Raw genomic sequence first — 15074 nt, 5'->3', positions numbered from 1 at the left:
CTAACCTAACTTACCTGCAGCCCATCTGGCGCCCCAGGTGACCCAGCACTGTGCGGCCCACTGGCCCACAGTGCTAGTCATCACCAACCTCCCGCCAGAGCAGGCAGGCTGCTGCCTGTCGCCCGTGTGCCGCCCCTGGCCACCTCCTGCTTGCCATCGAGGCGCCCCGACGCGTCTGGAGACGCCCCGCAGCCCCCTCGCTCCTCTCCCTCACTCTCTGCTCTCTCCCTCGCCCTTTGCTCCATCTCCCGAGCACACCCGAGTGGAGCTCATCGCGCCGCTTGCCGTTCCCGCGGCCACTGGCCACCCCACGCCTCACCGACGCGCCCAGAAGCTCCGCCACTTCGTCCTCTACCTCCTCGACGAGCCACGAGGCCCCGGACGCGCTGCAACACCGCCACCGCCGCCGCCCTCTTTGTTCGGCCACCGAGATCGCCGGCGACCTCTCGTCACCACCAGCACCTCCCCGAGCTCGCCGAGGCCTCCGTTCAACTCTATGTGAGCTACCGCTTTGAACCCCTCTCTTCCCCGCCTCGATTGCGCCTGGTAGCCCTCGTTCTCACCGGAGCTGAAGCTCCCCGCCGCCGGCCGTGTCGCCATCGTAGCTACAGCCGCCCAAGCTCGCGTTTGAGCTCACCGTTGCACTCACCGCACCACCACGAGTCGAACACCACCATCCATGGTTCCTCCCGTGCCCCGCACCGCCCACACCGTTGTGCCCGAACTCCGGCCGCCGCCTAGCCGCTGCCGCCGTCGACTCAGGCCGTCCCAGGTGCAGCCGCTGCCACCACTAGATGCGCAAGAGCGTCAGAAAGCCGTAGCAACAAACCGCGTACAAAACGGAGCCCTGTAGCGTTTTTCCGAAACGCTCAGCCATCATTTTGGTCGTCGTCGGCCGAACTCCGGTGAGGTGGACGTGGCCTGTCATTAGCCACTAATGACGCCAGTAACTAACCCCATAGCTCAGTGGCGGATAGGCCCCATGTCCATAAGTAAACTTAGTTTATTTCCTGTTATGTTTAACTAACCACAGGGGCCCCACAGGTCGGGTTGACCTGGCCACGTCACATGTTGACTGTCCCCACATGTCATATTGACTTTGCTGACTTGGGCGTTGACCGGACCCACCTGACAGTGTCACTAACCAGCCCCAGTCACTGACCAGTGGACCCCACTGGTCAGGTTTGACCTGGAAGTGCCCAGTTGACCTGCTGACATCAGGGTGATGTCATGCTGACGCAATAACTCTTTTTCTGGAGTTATTCTTATTTAGGAAATTCCAGAAATTAATGCAAACTTCAAAAATTCATAGAAATTCAACCTTAGCTCAGATTGAAATAATTTATATATGAAAAATTATCAGAAAAATGCAATCTATCCATCTGTACCATTTTCATGCTTGACAAACCAACTTATACTTTCTGTATAGGTGAAAACATATAAATGGCATTTATAAAGACTTAACTTGGAGTTGCATTTGAATTCTTGGTTCAAATGGACTTCATCCAATTGAATGCTAGCTACATTAGCTCAAACAACATCACATCTACATGCCATGTTCATGCATCACATTGTTGCATATGTTGGTGTATTGATTGACGACACTGTTCCTTCTCGATAGGTCCTGCTCTGGAGACCGGTCCAGAGTACCTGTCTGAGGAGTAGTGCCCCCTCCGTTGATCTACCAGGCAAGCAAACCCCCTTGTTCATTCCGATACAATCCTACTCTCTCGCTCCTGCTCTCATTTATTGCTTTAGGACAACAACGATTCAACTGCTACTTTATGTTGTGGTAGTTGAACCCATTCCTCTGCATGACCTGTCATTGCCACAGTAAATAGTGAAAACCCACTAGCATGTGTAGGAGTTGATCGAGCCATTTTGTGTTCTTGCCATGCCATGCCTGCTATTGCTTAGAGTTGTGTTAGGTCTGATTCATTAGGAATGAATTGGAGTGGTATGATATGTTCTGGTGCTAAGAGTTAAGCGTGTGAACACGATTTGGTAAAGGTAGCGGTGAGAGGCCATGTAGGAGTACATGGTGGGTTGTCTCACTGGAACCGTCCTTAAGCACTGAGTTCCGTGTATGTTGTCCAATGACTAGCTACTACCACACATTGGAATGCTAAGTGCCCCTCTCGACTTATTATCCAACTTGATCTCTGTCCAGGAGTTGCAAATAGTTTCTTGTGTTTGTAGGTAGTGTTAGTAGTCTACCAAGTGGCACCCGGGCAGGTGGGCTTGGGACAGACTAGGCACAAGTGGCACGGTGTACCAAGCATAGATCCATCCAGTGAGGTGGGCTTGGGAACCCTGCACATATCGTTTGGGGCCGTGAGCGACACCCGGCCGGATCTCCTTGCGGATGGAACCCGAATAGGCGATAAACCTGGACTAGAGTCTTGTGTGGTTAGTCAGGTCGTGGCCGACACCCTCGCCAGGCTTCCGCTTGAAGGTTGCCGAGGTACATGACGTGTACATGGTGATAAGTGGTGAGAGCGTGTGTGAAGAAGTACACCCCCGTAGGGTTATCATGATCTACTCGAATAGCCGTGTCCTCGGTTATGGACTTCTTCGATGCTTACGTGGTACATAGACAACTTAAAGTGGATACTCTAAAATGCTCAAGACAAGTGTGAGTGCTATGGATGGCCTTCTCGTAAGAAGACGAGGGTGAATCCATAGTGGTGTTTTGATGTGGTGATTAGTGGACTCGTGTGCGCTACCTCACCTCAACGAAGTTTCTCGTTGCCGTAGAACATGATAGCCACTGAGTCAAAGCTGGCTTGCTACAACTAAACCCCACATTACCTTCTTGATACAAATGCATGTATGATAGGATCTGATGTAAGTCTTGCTGAATACCTTTGTACTCATGTTTGCTTTATTTATGTTTTGCAGGTGAGACATCTGTCTGACTAGTAGTCCCGCTTGGACTTCGACGAGTAGCTTGCACCTTAGCTACGATCTTGTGCCCTTGGGAGGGACTTGTGGATAGTCAGGCCTCTTAGCCTCTTCTTTGTAGTTGTCTGTACCCAGACATGTAATGCTTCCGTTGCTTGTATGCTCTGAATGATGGGTCATGTGATCCATGTTTGTATTTTATGCTATCTGGCTCTTCTGAGCCTTTATCTATATGAGTTTGTGTTATGTTGTGATGCCATGTTGTACAACACATACTTGCATGTTATGCATAGTGTGACGTGTATTGCTATGTGTGGGATCCGATAATCTAGTTGTTTATCCTTGGCAGTCTATCTTATGGGGAAATGTAGTCTAGTGCTTCCTTGAGCCATAGTAGTCCGCTACAGCCCGGTTCACCGGAGTCCTGCTAGCCTAGCACTACTGCTCAGGACACTTGACTGGCCGGCATGTGCTTCACTTCGTTCCTGTGTCTGTCCCTTCGGGGAAATGTCACGCGGTGACATCCGGAGTCCTGTTAGCCCAGTGCTACAGCCCGGATTCACACGCTGCTGACTGACATGCTCGATGTGAATCATGTATGCCTGTTCCCATGGGTTAGTGCCGCTTTGGGTTCATGACTAGCCATGTCGGCTCGGGTTCTCTGCCATATGAATGCTAGCGACACAATCATATACGTGAGCCAAAAGGCGCAAACGGTCCCGAGCCAGGGTAAGGCGACACCCATGGGAATACCGTGCGTGAGGCCGCAAAGTGATATGAGGTGTTACCGGCTAGATCGATTTGATTTGGAATCGGGGTCCCGACACAACAATTTATCCCTCAACTACGAGGGGAGGTAAGGAACTGCCATCTAGCTCTGCACTTGATTCACCTTCTGTTATTAGTAAGCTTGCGACACCTAAACCTGCTTCTGCTATTCGTTCTGATATGTCGCATGTTATTGATGATGCTACTTCTACTATACATGATACTTATGATGAAACTACTTCTATGCTTGATACTAATGTGCCACTTGGTGATTTTCTCGAGGAACGACTTGCTAGGGCTAGAGAGATTGAAAATATTAAATCTGATTATGATGAAGAATCACTTGTTATTCCTGAGGGTTATTTATTTGATCAAGAACCCTCTTTAGCTATTTTAGCTTGCAAAGATAGATATGAACTCAAAAGGTTATTGGCTAAATGGAATAAGCAATCTCTAAATGCTAGGATGAAACCTGACCCTGCCTTTTCTACTTCACCTATCTGTGTTACTGATAAGGATTATGAATTCTATGTTGATCCTGATATAATTACTTTGGTTGAATCTGATCCTTTTCATGGCTATGAATCTGAAACTGTTGTGCCACATCTTACTAAATTAAATGATATAGCCACCCTGTTCACTAATGATGAGAAATCTCGCTACCTTTATATCCTTAAAATATTTCCGTTCTCATTAAAGGGTGATGCTAAGATATGGTTTAATTCTCTTGATCCTGGTTGTGTGCGTAGTCCCTAGGATATGATTTACTACTTCTCTGCTAAATATTTCCCTACTCATAAGAAACAAGCTGCTTTAAAGGAAATATAGAACTTTGTGCAAATTAAAGAAGAGAGTCTCCCACAAGCTTGGGGAGGCTTCTCAAGTTACTTAATGCTTTGCCTGATCATCCTCTTAAGAAAAATGAAATACTTGATATCTTTTACAATGGACTAACCGATGCTTCCAAAGATTACCTGGATAGTTGTGTTGGTTCTCTTTTCAGGGAAAGAACACCGGATGAAGCTAAAATCTTATTGAATAATATGTTGACAAATGAAAATAATTGGGCACCTCCTGAGCCAGCTCCTGCTCCAATTAATGATCCTATTCCTAAACCAATTCCGAAGAAGAGAGGTGTTCTATTTCTCAGTCCCAAAGATATGCAAGAGGCGAAGAAATCTATGAAAGAAAAATGTATTAAAGCTGAAGATGTTAAGAATTTACCTCCTATTGAAGAAATACATGGTCTTAATTTACCGCCTATTGAAGAAACATATGATCTTAATCCTTTATTTATTGAAGAACCTCCAGACCTCGATAAACCGACACAGGTAGTAAAGGTAAATTCTCTCTATAGATATGATAAAGCTGAATTCCTCCTACTAAAATTGCTAGTTAGTGCTTGGATGAGTTTGATAATTTTATTTTTAAGCAAGCAGACTTCAATGATTATTTTGGTAGACAATTAAAACAAGATCCTAACATGATTAAATACTTGGGTGATTATATGGCTAATATTAGAGGTGAACTTAAACTTGTTAGCAAACATGCTTCTATGGTTACCACTCAAGTAGAACAAGTACTTAAAGCTCAAAAGGAATTGCTCAATGAGATGAATAGTAAGAAAAATGATTATGCTGTTAAAGTGGCTACTAGAACTGGTAGAATGACTTAGGAACCTTTGTATCCTGAAGGCCACCCTAAGTGAATTGAGCAAGATTCTCAGATAAATAATATTGATGCACCTAGTTCTTCTAAAAGGAAGGAAAAAATGATAGAACTGTGTAAACTTCTAGTGAACCTATTGCTGAACCACCTGATAATCCAAATGATATCTCTATGCCTGATGCTAAAACACAATATGGCAATGAACATGAACCTAATGAAAATGTTAATGATGATGTTCATAATAATGCTCAACCTAGTAATGATAATGATGTAGAAATTGAACCTGCTGTTGATCTTGATAACCCACAATCAAAGAATCAACGTTATGATAAGAAAGATTTTGTTTCTAGGAAACATGGTAAAGAAAGAGAACCTTGGGTTCAGAAACCCATGAATTTTCCTCCCAAACCATCCAAGAAAAAGGATGATGAGGATTTTGAGCGCTTTGCTGAAATGATTAGACCTATCTTTTTGCGTATGCGATTGACTGATATGCTCAAAATGAATCCTTATGCTAAGTACATGAAAGATATTGTTACAAATAAAAGAAAGATACCAGAAGCTGAAATTTCCACCATGCTTGCTAATTATACTTTTAAGGTTGGAATACCAAAGGAACTTGGAGATCCAGGAGTACCTACTATACCATGCTCCATTAAAAGAAACTATGTTAAAACTGCTTTATGTGATCTTGGAGCCGGTGTTAGTGTTATGCCTCTCTCTTTATATCGTAGACTTGACTTGAATAAGTTGACACCTACTGAAATCTTTGCAAATGGCTGAACAATCAACTGCTATACCTGTCGGCATTTGTGAGGATGTGCCTGTTGTGGTTGCAAACATTACTATTTTAACGGACTTTGTTATTCTTGATATTCTCGAGGACGATAGTATGTCTATTATTCTTGGAAGACCTTTTCTTAATACTGCAGGGGCTGTTATTGATTGCAACAAAGGCAATGTCACTTTTCATGTTAATGGTAATGAGCATACGGTACACTTTCCGAGGAAACAACCTCAAGTTCATAGTACCAATTCTATCGGAAAAATTCCATCGATTATATTTGGAGGTTTTGAATTTCCTCTTACTACTGTCAAGAAGAAATATGATATACTTATTATTGGGGATGTGCATATCCCTGTTGAGGTAACCTAGTGCTATTCGAAATTTCTCCGGTTTCATGTTAATCGGAATGAGTTTGTTAACAAGACTTGATCAACCTTGTTAGTGGATTCCTTTTGATGAGCATGAGATGGATGAAACTAGAAGCACAACCTTCTATACCCTCTCTATACTTTCTGTTATTTAGTTTAAATAAAGTAAAAATAAATAATTTTCTGTCTGTTATATGATTATCCGTGCAATATAAAAATACCTCGAAAATAAAAGTTCTCCAAATGCCCTGAACATTAAATATGATTTTTTTTCTAGAATATTTGAGGATTTATGGAACAAAGAACACACCAGGGGGTCCAAGCACCTTGCCACGAGGGTGGAGGGCACGCCCACCCCTCTAGGGCGCCCCCTGCCTCGTGGGCCCACAATGGCCCTCCTCCACTTATTCCTGCACCCATCCTCTTCTTCTTCCTCCCACAAACACGAAAAACCAACTCAAGCACGATTTCTAGCTCACTTTGCTGCCATTTTCGATCTCCTTGCTCAAAGCACCTCTCACAAAACGGCTTGGGGAGATTGTTCCTTGGTATGTGACTCCTCCATTGGTCCAATTAGTTTTTGTTCTAGTGCTTTATTCATTGCAAATTTTTACTGCTTAGGTGACCCTATTCTTGAGCTTGCATGTCAAATTTATATGGTCAAAAGTAGTTTTGATGCATGATATAGGCCCTAGGCACTTGTAGGAGTGGTTGCTATCAATATTATTGAGTTCGGTTTACTTTTATTTTGAAGTTACTAAAAATTTCAAGATTTTTCAGAAAATGATGAGGAGATTATTGAGGGGCTCATCGAGCCAAAGCTCAAAGGAAAAGGCACCGAAGCCTAAGTATAATTTGCCGTGCACCGCGGAGGTTCGGGCATGTGAATGGCCTTCCGAGGATTTCTTAAGAGTAGCTGGGATTTATGAAGATTTTCATGAATTGGCTCATAATGCAGGCCTCACTGCTTTCCTCCACGACCAATGCGATCAGTATCTCTTTCTCATAAATACCTTTGTGAAAAACTTTCATTTTCATTCTAGGAACTCACCACCTACGGTGGAGTTTCATTTATATGATGAGCATAAGGAGATGTCACTTTATGATTTTTGTCAGATTTGTTTAGTCCCTTTTGAGGGGAAGACAGAGGAACCACATCGTAATGATGTGGAGGGATTTATTGATACTATCACTGTAGGGGAAACTAGGAAGGTTTCCGATGCACGAATCACTAGCATACATTTTCTTGTCTTACGTTACTTTGCATTATTTGCTAGTCGTTGCTTAATTGGTCGCGAAAACTTGGAAACCTTAGTATCCTTGATATTATTATTTTGCTCCAAGGTTTATACAGTGATAACACTTTTAGTATGGGCGGTATTATTGCTAAACGGTTAAGTCTGAATCATACAAAGGGCCCCATCTTTGGAGGCATCTATGCTACACGCCTAGTTGCACATTTTAACATACCTATTAGGCATGCTGAGAAGGAAGAAAAAGTGCTGCCTCGTGTTTATATAGATTATAAAAGTATGGTGGCACATGATTTTATTATTAAGAATAGGGCAGGAGAGCTTAAATATCAATTGTTCTTTAATAAACATCATCCTGAGACTATTACCTTGCCTACTCCTTCTTTGTTTTATTTGACTATAGGCACCTACCTTGTCCCATTGACGGCTATCCACGCGCTACCGGAACCCTGCACCAGCCGAGGAGCCAGAACCGGAACTACAATTTGATCCTTCACGATAGTCTAACTATCAGTGGGATCCGGAGATGATTGCCAGCCAGTGGCAATCGAAGCCTTCTTCTTCCTCATCACAGTACGACCCCAACAACCATTGTTATGGATATCAGCCAGGCCAGCCGTGGCCAAAGACCAACTTAGGCCAAAAGCCTAAGCTTGGGGGAGTACGTATTTCTCACCGACATTACATTTATTTTCACACACACTCATTGCTAGATGTCAGTGCTCATACTTTTTCATTGTATCATCCATGCTAGTTTATTTCCTTTTATGCTTTCTTCTTGTGTGTTTAATAAACCTTAAGAAAAACCAAAACAATTAGTTGTAGCTTTTAATTAGTTTACTTTTCATGCTTGTAGTAATTATTAAAAGAAAACCCAAAAAGATTTCCTATTCTTCTTTTGCTTGTTGGGAGCTTTCCTGTGTAAATAATTTTATTTCTTTTCTTTTCTTTGGGGGTCGATAGGAGAAGACCATTGTCGGTGTCAAAACCGGCGGATCTCAGGTAGGGGGTCCCGAACTGTGCGTCTAGGCGGATGGTAACAGGAGACGGGGGACACGATGTTTTTACCCAGGTTCGGGCCCTCTCGATGGAGGTAAAACCCTACTCCTGCTTGATTGATCTTGATGATATGAGTATCACAAGAGTTGATCTACCACAAGATCGAAGAGGCTAAACCCTAGAAGCTAGCCTATGGTATGATTGTTGTCTTTGGTCCTACGGACTAAACCCTCCGGTTTATATAGACACCGGAGGGGGCTAAGGTTACACAGAGTCGGTTACAGGGAAGGAGATCTACATATCCGTACTGCCAAGCTTGCCTTCCACGCCAGGGAGAGTCCCATCCGGACACGGGACGAAGTCTTCAATCTTGTATCTTCATAGTCCAATAGTCCGGCCAAAGGATATAGTCCGGCTGTCCGGATACCCCCTAATCCAGGACTCCCTCAGTAGCCCCTGAACCAAGCATCAATGACGATGAGTCCGGCGCGCAGATTGTCTTCGGCATTGCAAGGCGGGTTCCTCCTCCGAATACTTCATAGAAGATTTTGAACACGAGGATCGTGTCTGGCTCTGCAAAACAAGTTCCACATACCACCGTAGAGAGAATAATATTTCCATAAATCTAAGCTGCTGACGTACCCCGTAGTGTGACATCACACCACAGCCAGGTCTTTATTCGAATCGTTTTTCATAACCAATCTCATCGTATTTCACGAGCCGGTTTCCTTGGCACGTCTTGTCGAAGCAGAGATCTTGTCCCCTTTATTACGGGATTCCCATCAATACAGACGTGGGTAGCCCAACCGTGCCTATTGGTAGGACTCGTAGATCTTAGACAAGTCCCAAATGGCCACGAGGAGGACGCTTGATACTCACCCTCTTTATAAAGGGGACAAGGCTTTTTCTTTTTTCCCTCTCGTGCTCAATCAAATCCTTCCCTCGCCGCGAGTTCTAATACCCAAAACTCAAGTCAGGTGCTTCGGACCTTCAACTATGTCCGGATCCAACCTTCAAGGTCGGTGGATGCCTTCCTCCGTCACGGTGGAGGACATCAAGAGGTTGAGTGAGGCCAGATATCTGACCGCCAAAATTTCGCATTGGCTGCCTGCCCGAGGGCAGGTCGTCCCTACTCTCGAACCCAACAAGAGCGTCGTGTTCGTCTCCCACTTCCTCCGAGTACTAGGCCTCGCTTTGGATCCCTTTGTTAGGGGTCTTATGTTCTATTATGAGCTAGATTTTCACGATCTGGCCCCGGATTCCCTTCTTCACATTTCGTCATTTATTGTCGTATGTGAGGCCTTCCTTCGCATTACCCCTCACTTCGTCATGTGCCTCAATACCTTCGATGTAAAGCCGAAGATGATCGAGGGGCAGCACGCAGCGTGCGGAGGCACTTTAATAAGCAAAATTGCTGATGCTCCATGGCCTGAGGGTAGCTTCCCAGAGGTGTCCGGATTGTGGCAGCGGGAGTGGTTCTACATCACAGCTCCCCGAAGTGCCAAGTGGGTAGCTGCCCACACCTTTCGATCAGTCCCCCCACCAGAACTTACGTCATGGATCAGCAGGGGGCTGAGCTGGGGTCCAGCCAAGGACGTGCCAATACTGCAAAGCTGTATCTGAGATCTCCTTGAGAGAGATTTCAGTATGGTTATGGTAGTGCAAGTTATGCTAGTTTGTCGAGTCCAGCCTTCCAATCCCCGGCCCCTTCGCATGTGGGAATTCAACCCGGAAGGACCGTGAGCTATTCAACACTTCCTTGGCATGACGCCCGAGGAGATGTACAAATTGTTCTTCAGACCACAAATAATGTGTCCGGACATCACTGAGGATGCAGGTCTGAGCTGCAATCGCCCGGATAACCAAGTAAGTAGCCCCGCATCCGAACACACTGTCCATTTATTTATCGCAACATCGCCCTAAAAAAGCCGCTCTTTGACCAGGATTGGATAGCGAAGGCAAAGTTGATCAGGTGTCCGGCCAACCTCCTTGAGACATCACCAAATCCCGTGCTAACCAGGATGCTGGAGATCGCGCCTTATCAAGTGCCCTCAGGAGAAGATAAAGGGGGGACAAGGACGCTAGTGCCTCCGCGAAGGAGGTTAACCGGGGAGGAGGAACTGAAACTTCCTCTCCCCAGGGAAGGAAGAGGAACGCCTCTGAAGACCCGGAGACTACGGTCTCCAAACGGGGGAAGAAATCTTCGCCGGAGGGTCCTGCCCTGGGGGATACCCCGGCTTCACTATGCCCTCAAGGGGATCAGCCCTCCACCGAGCTATAAGTAAAATGGTACTTAATAATGAAAATATCTCGCATTACTTCTGAGGAAAATAACCGAAGCATTTATCTTGCAGTTCGGATCTTAGCCCTTCTCAGCAGAGCTCGTCTTCAGGGGATCTTCTTCAAGAGATGATGGAGAGCGAAATGCCTCCCCCTGTCATACCGCCTCATGAGGCGGGCGACCCCGAGGTGTCGTCGCGGAAGGTTTCTCCTGATCTGGCAAGGCCAGAAGGTAATCCTATGGCCACCCGAAGTCCTGAGTATCCGGCTCTTGAAGAGGGCAAACGAAAGAGTCCGGCGCCGCCTGGTGTATGGTCGGACGTACAGAGGGATCTGCTAGAGCAAGCGGCTATCTCAGAAGAGCACTGCATGTTGATGGGTACGGTGATTGAAAGGATTTCGTCCGCCAAAAGCGGGTTGCATGAAGCCTATATGAGTCTACTAACGGGTTTTGAGGTACGCGAAATGATGTACATTTTTGACAGTAGCGCACATTTTTAGATGTGCCCTGTGTAGATAGTAGCCCCTGAGACTCTGGGTTCTGTCGAAGACGACAACGCACAGAGGATCATAGTCCCAGGAATAATCGTGCCGCCTTAATATGCAGGTGGCGGAGGGTCCGATGGCCAGCCGGACTGATGAGTTTGTCGAGCTAAAGTGGCAGCTTGACGTGGCAGACGCCGACATCGCACTTGTCAACAAGCAGCTTGACGAGGCACAGGGTATGTGATTCCTCCGGTGACACATGGGAAGAGGAGCATGATGCCAGTATCTATTACATGTGTGTGAATGCAGATGAAGTTGCGGCCGTGGAGAACCTTCGGGCGGAACTTGCCTGAGCCAGAGAACAAGCCAAGAAAAGCGATGTGGCTTCCCTAAAGGCAATCGAGGAGCTGAAAGCCGAACAGGCTGCTCACTGCCAAAGCAAGGAGGAAATAGCCAGGATGGTTGTGGAGTTGAAGAACGCCGCTGACCATTACGAGCTTCTTGAAAAGGAAGATCAAGCGAAGAGGACAGACCTGGAGAAGGCCACGATGGCGACCAAAGACACTCGCTCTACAATGAGAGCGATGAAGGGGGAGCTGCGTCAAGCCGGGGATATCGCGGCTGGGAAGCCCTTTATGCTGCGGATGAAGTTTGGAGATCCTTGGTACGCCCCTTTGGACCGGCTGTGGAGTTCTCTGCACACATATCTCGACTTAGCGGCGAGTGCTACCGATGCGGCCGAATACTTGCGAGATCAAAAGGATCGCGGAGGGGAAAAGCTGTTCTGGTCACAATTTAATGTTCCAGAGCGTCTGCTTCCATTGACTGATCGGTTGGCCGAATGGGCCGAGCTGAATAGATTGTCCGGACTCGCCATGAGGTTTGTTGTGGATCATCTGTGGCCGGAAAGGCCAAAGCCGAACAATTATTTTAGTTTGGTACAGCAGTTCCTTGGTGCGGTGCCGCACATCAACGCGATGAAGAGGTCGGCGTGCATAGAGGGTGCACTGATGGCCCTTGCCCGTGTAAAGACATACTGGGCAGAGATGGAGGCCACCGCCATTGCAGCCCAAGATTCGGACGAGAGCTGAGTACCTGTCGAGCACTACTTTCGAGAAGTTCTTGAGGGCGCTCGTTCAATAGAGGCGCAGTGCTTGAAGAATATTATGTTCTAATGGCATGTATTCCCATTGAAAAACAATGTTTTATTGAGTTTATCAAGGCTGTTTTTATACTTTTCCCCGAAAGTACTATGATGCCTCATGTGCGGCTGTTTTATGTATATATGTATATAACCTGAAAGATGGCACTCGTCAGCTTCAGCCCCCATGCATATAATGCGGGGGTGCTCACAGAAGGCGCATGTTCACACTTGATCCAACCTCTTGGTCCATTAAGGAGGTGATAGCGCAGCGAACTAGGCAATCGGACTATAATGCTTTAACACTTTCACTTAGCCAGGGGAGTTTGATAATGGGGCTACTATATAGCACCTGGTGGCTCCGCGCTCATCTGAATTCCGGGCGCGTACATGCCTGGCCGGGAAAAGGCCCTTCGTTAAGGTGGAGGAATCCCGAAGATTCCGCTAGGTCATTGAGTGGTTGACCAGTCTCACGCTATATCATGACAGTCAGTTTTCGGCTTTCTCTACTGAGGTGCTCGTCCGGATGAACCAGGGCACAATCGCAGTAGTTCTCCTGGTGCCGCCCTAGCCGATAGAGGGGAACGTAAGGCAGCAAAACACAGGAGCCGGGCAAACCCAACATGTGACCAAAGACATGATTCGGAGCTGATGCATATAAGGCCAAACTCGCGATGCTGAACACTCCCTAAGGTATTCGGTCTTTATGATGTAAATCGGGCTAAACAGTGCCCTTTGTAATAAGCCCATGGTGTCCAGGTACGTGCAATATTCTGACGTGGCCACATGCCAATACATCAGCATCCTTCTCAGTTGTACCGAGAATCCGGGGGATGTGTATCAACAAGAGACAGTTAAAAAGGTTTACACAGGGTCTTAATCTAAAAAGAATCCTTGGAACGGGTCCCTTTTGCATGTCTACGCCTATGTCTCCATTGTGCCGTATCCTGGACGGGTGTAGCATGATGGTCATCTGAAAAAGAGAGGAACTTGGTTGAAAAGTTGTCGTGCAAAAGGTAGGTTATTCTAAATAAACCATGTATAGTTCCAGATGAGTAAAGTTGAGCCTAATTGTCACTTGTTCACACGCGTTGAGCCCCTTGTATTGTTGTAGGCGTATAGCCATCAAACCTGTATCAACTATATATAGCTACACCGGACTCGTCTAACCGTGTCCGTGGTCTTAACGACCTGTCAGATGCTCTAGTTGGTGAGGCCGTCTAGTGTGCGGCTGCCAAGGCAGCCGCGCGGTCTTTTGCGCGCAAGGAGCGCTCAATATTTCCATTTACTGTAATGATGCCACGTGGACCGAACATCTTAAGCATGAGAGAAGCGTAATGCGGTATTGCATTAAATCGAGTGAAAGTTTCGCGTCCGAGTAGTGCTTGATAGCCACTTTAGAACAGAGCGATGTGGAAGGTTAACTTTTCGCTACGGAAGTTATCGGGAAAGCCGAATATAACCTCTAGTAGCAGGGAGCCCGTACAACGGGCTTCTGGGCCTGGCATTACTCCTTTAAAGGTAGTATTGCTATGGCTAATTTTTGTTGGGTCTATCCCCATTTTGCGGACTGTGTCCTAATATATCAGGTTTAAACTACTGCCGCCGTCCATCAGGAATCGTGTGAAGTGGTATCCGTCAATTATAGGGTCTAACACCAAGGCAGCCCATCCTGCATGCCGGATACTTGCCGAGTAATCCTGATGGTCAAAGGTGATCGGTTTGGACGACCAGTGGCAGAACTCCGCGGTGATAGGCCCTCGGGCATGTGTCTCTAGGAGTGCCGCTTTGTTTCTCCCCTTCATCACGTGTAACATGTTAACTGTTTTGACTTCTGGTGGGAATTTCTTCTGTTCCCCAGTGCTTTGCTTGCGAGGCTCGTCCTCATCTTCGCTTGGTGTATCCTGCCCCTTGTGTTCGGCATTGAGTTTGCCGGACTGCTTGAAGACCCAACATTCTCTATGGGTATGATTTGCAGGTTTATTGAGGGTGCTGTGGATCTGACATAGTTTGTCCAGAATCTTGTTCAGGCTGGACAGTTCGTCTCTGTTGCCTTTGGAGGGCAGCTTTTGCTGACCTGGCCAAGAGCTTCTGAATCCGGCGTTTACCGCCGTGCTCTTTGGGCTGTCTTCTTTATTTCGGCGCTTGTTTTTGCTGTGTCGTGGCTTCCCGTTTCCGTCCCTGACTTCGGATGTACTTGGGTCGCTGGTGCTGCATCGGGCTAATCAGCTATCCTCGCTCGCACAAAAGCGAGTCATGAGGCTTGTTAATGCTGCCATTGTTCTCGGCTTTTCTTGGCTGAGGTGTCTCGCAAGCCATTTGTCTCAAACGCTGTGCTTGAAAGCTGCTAAGGCTTCGGCGTCCCGACAGTCGACTATTTGGTTCTTTTTAGTGAGAAACCTGTTCCAAAGCTTTGGGCT

This window comes from Triticum aestivum, chromosome 2A (genome assembly GCF_018294505.1).
Source record: "Triticum aestivum cultivar Chinese Spring chromosome 2A, IWGSC CS RefSeq v2.1, whole genome shotgun sequence".
In the NCBI taxonomy this organism is placed as follows: domain Eukaryota; kingdom Viridiplantae; phylum Streptophyta; class Magnoliopsida; order Poales; family Poaceae; genus Triticum; species Triticum aestivum.
Note: the sequence above shows the minus strand (reverse complement) of the source record.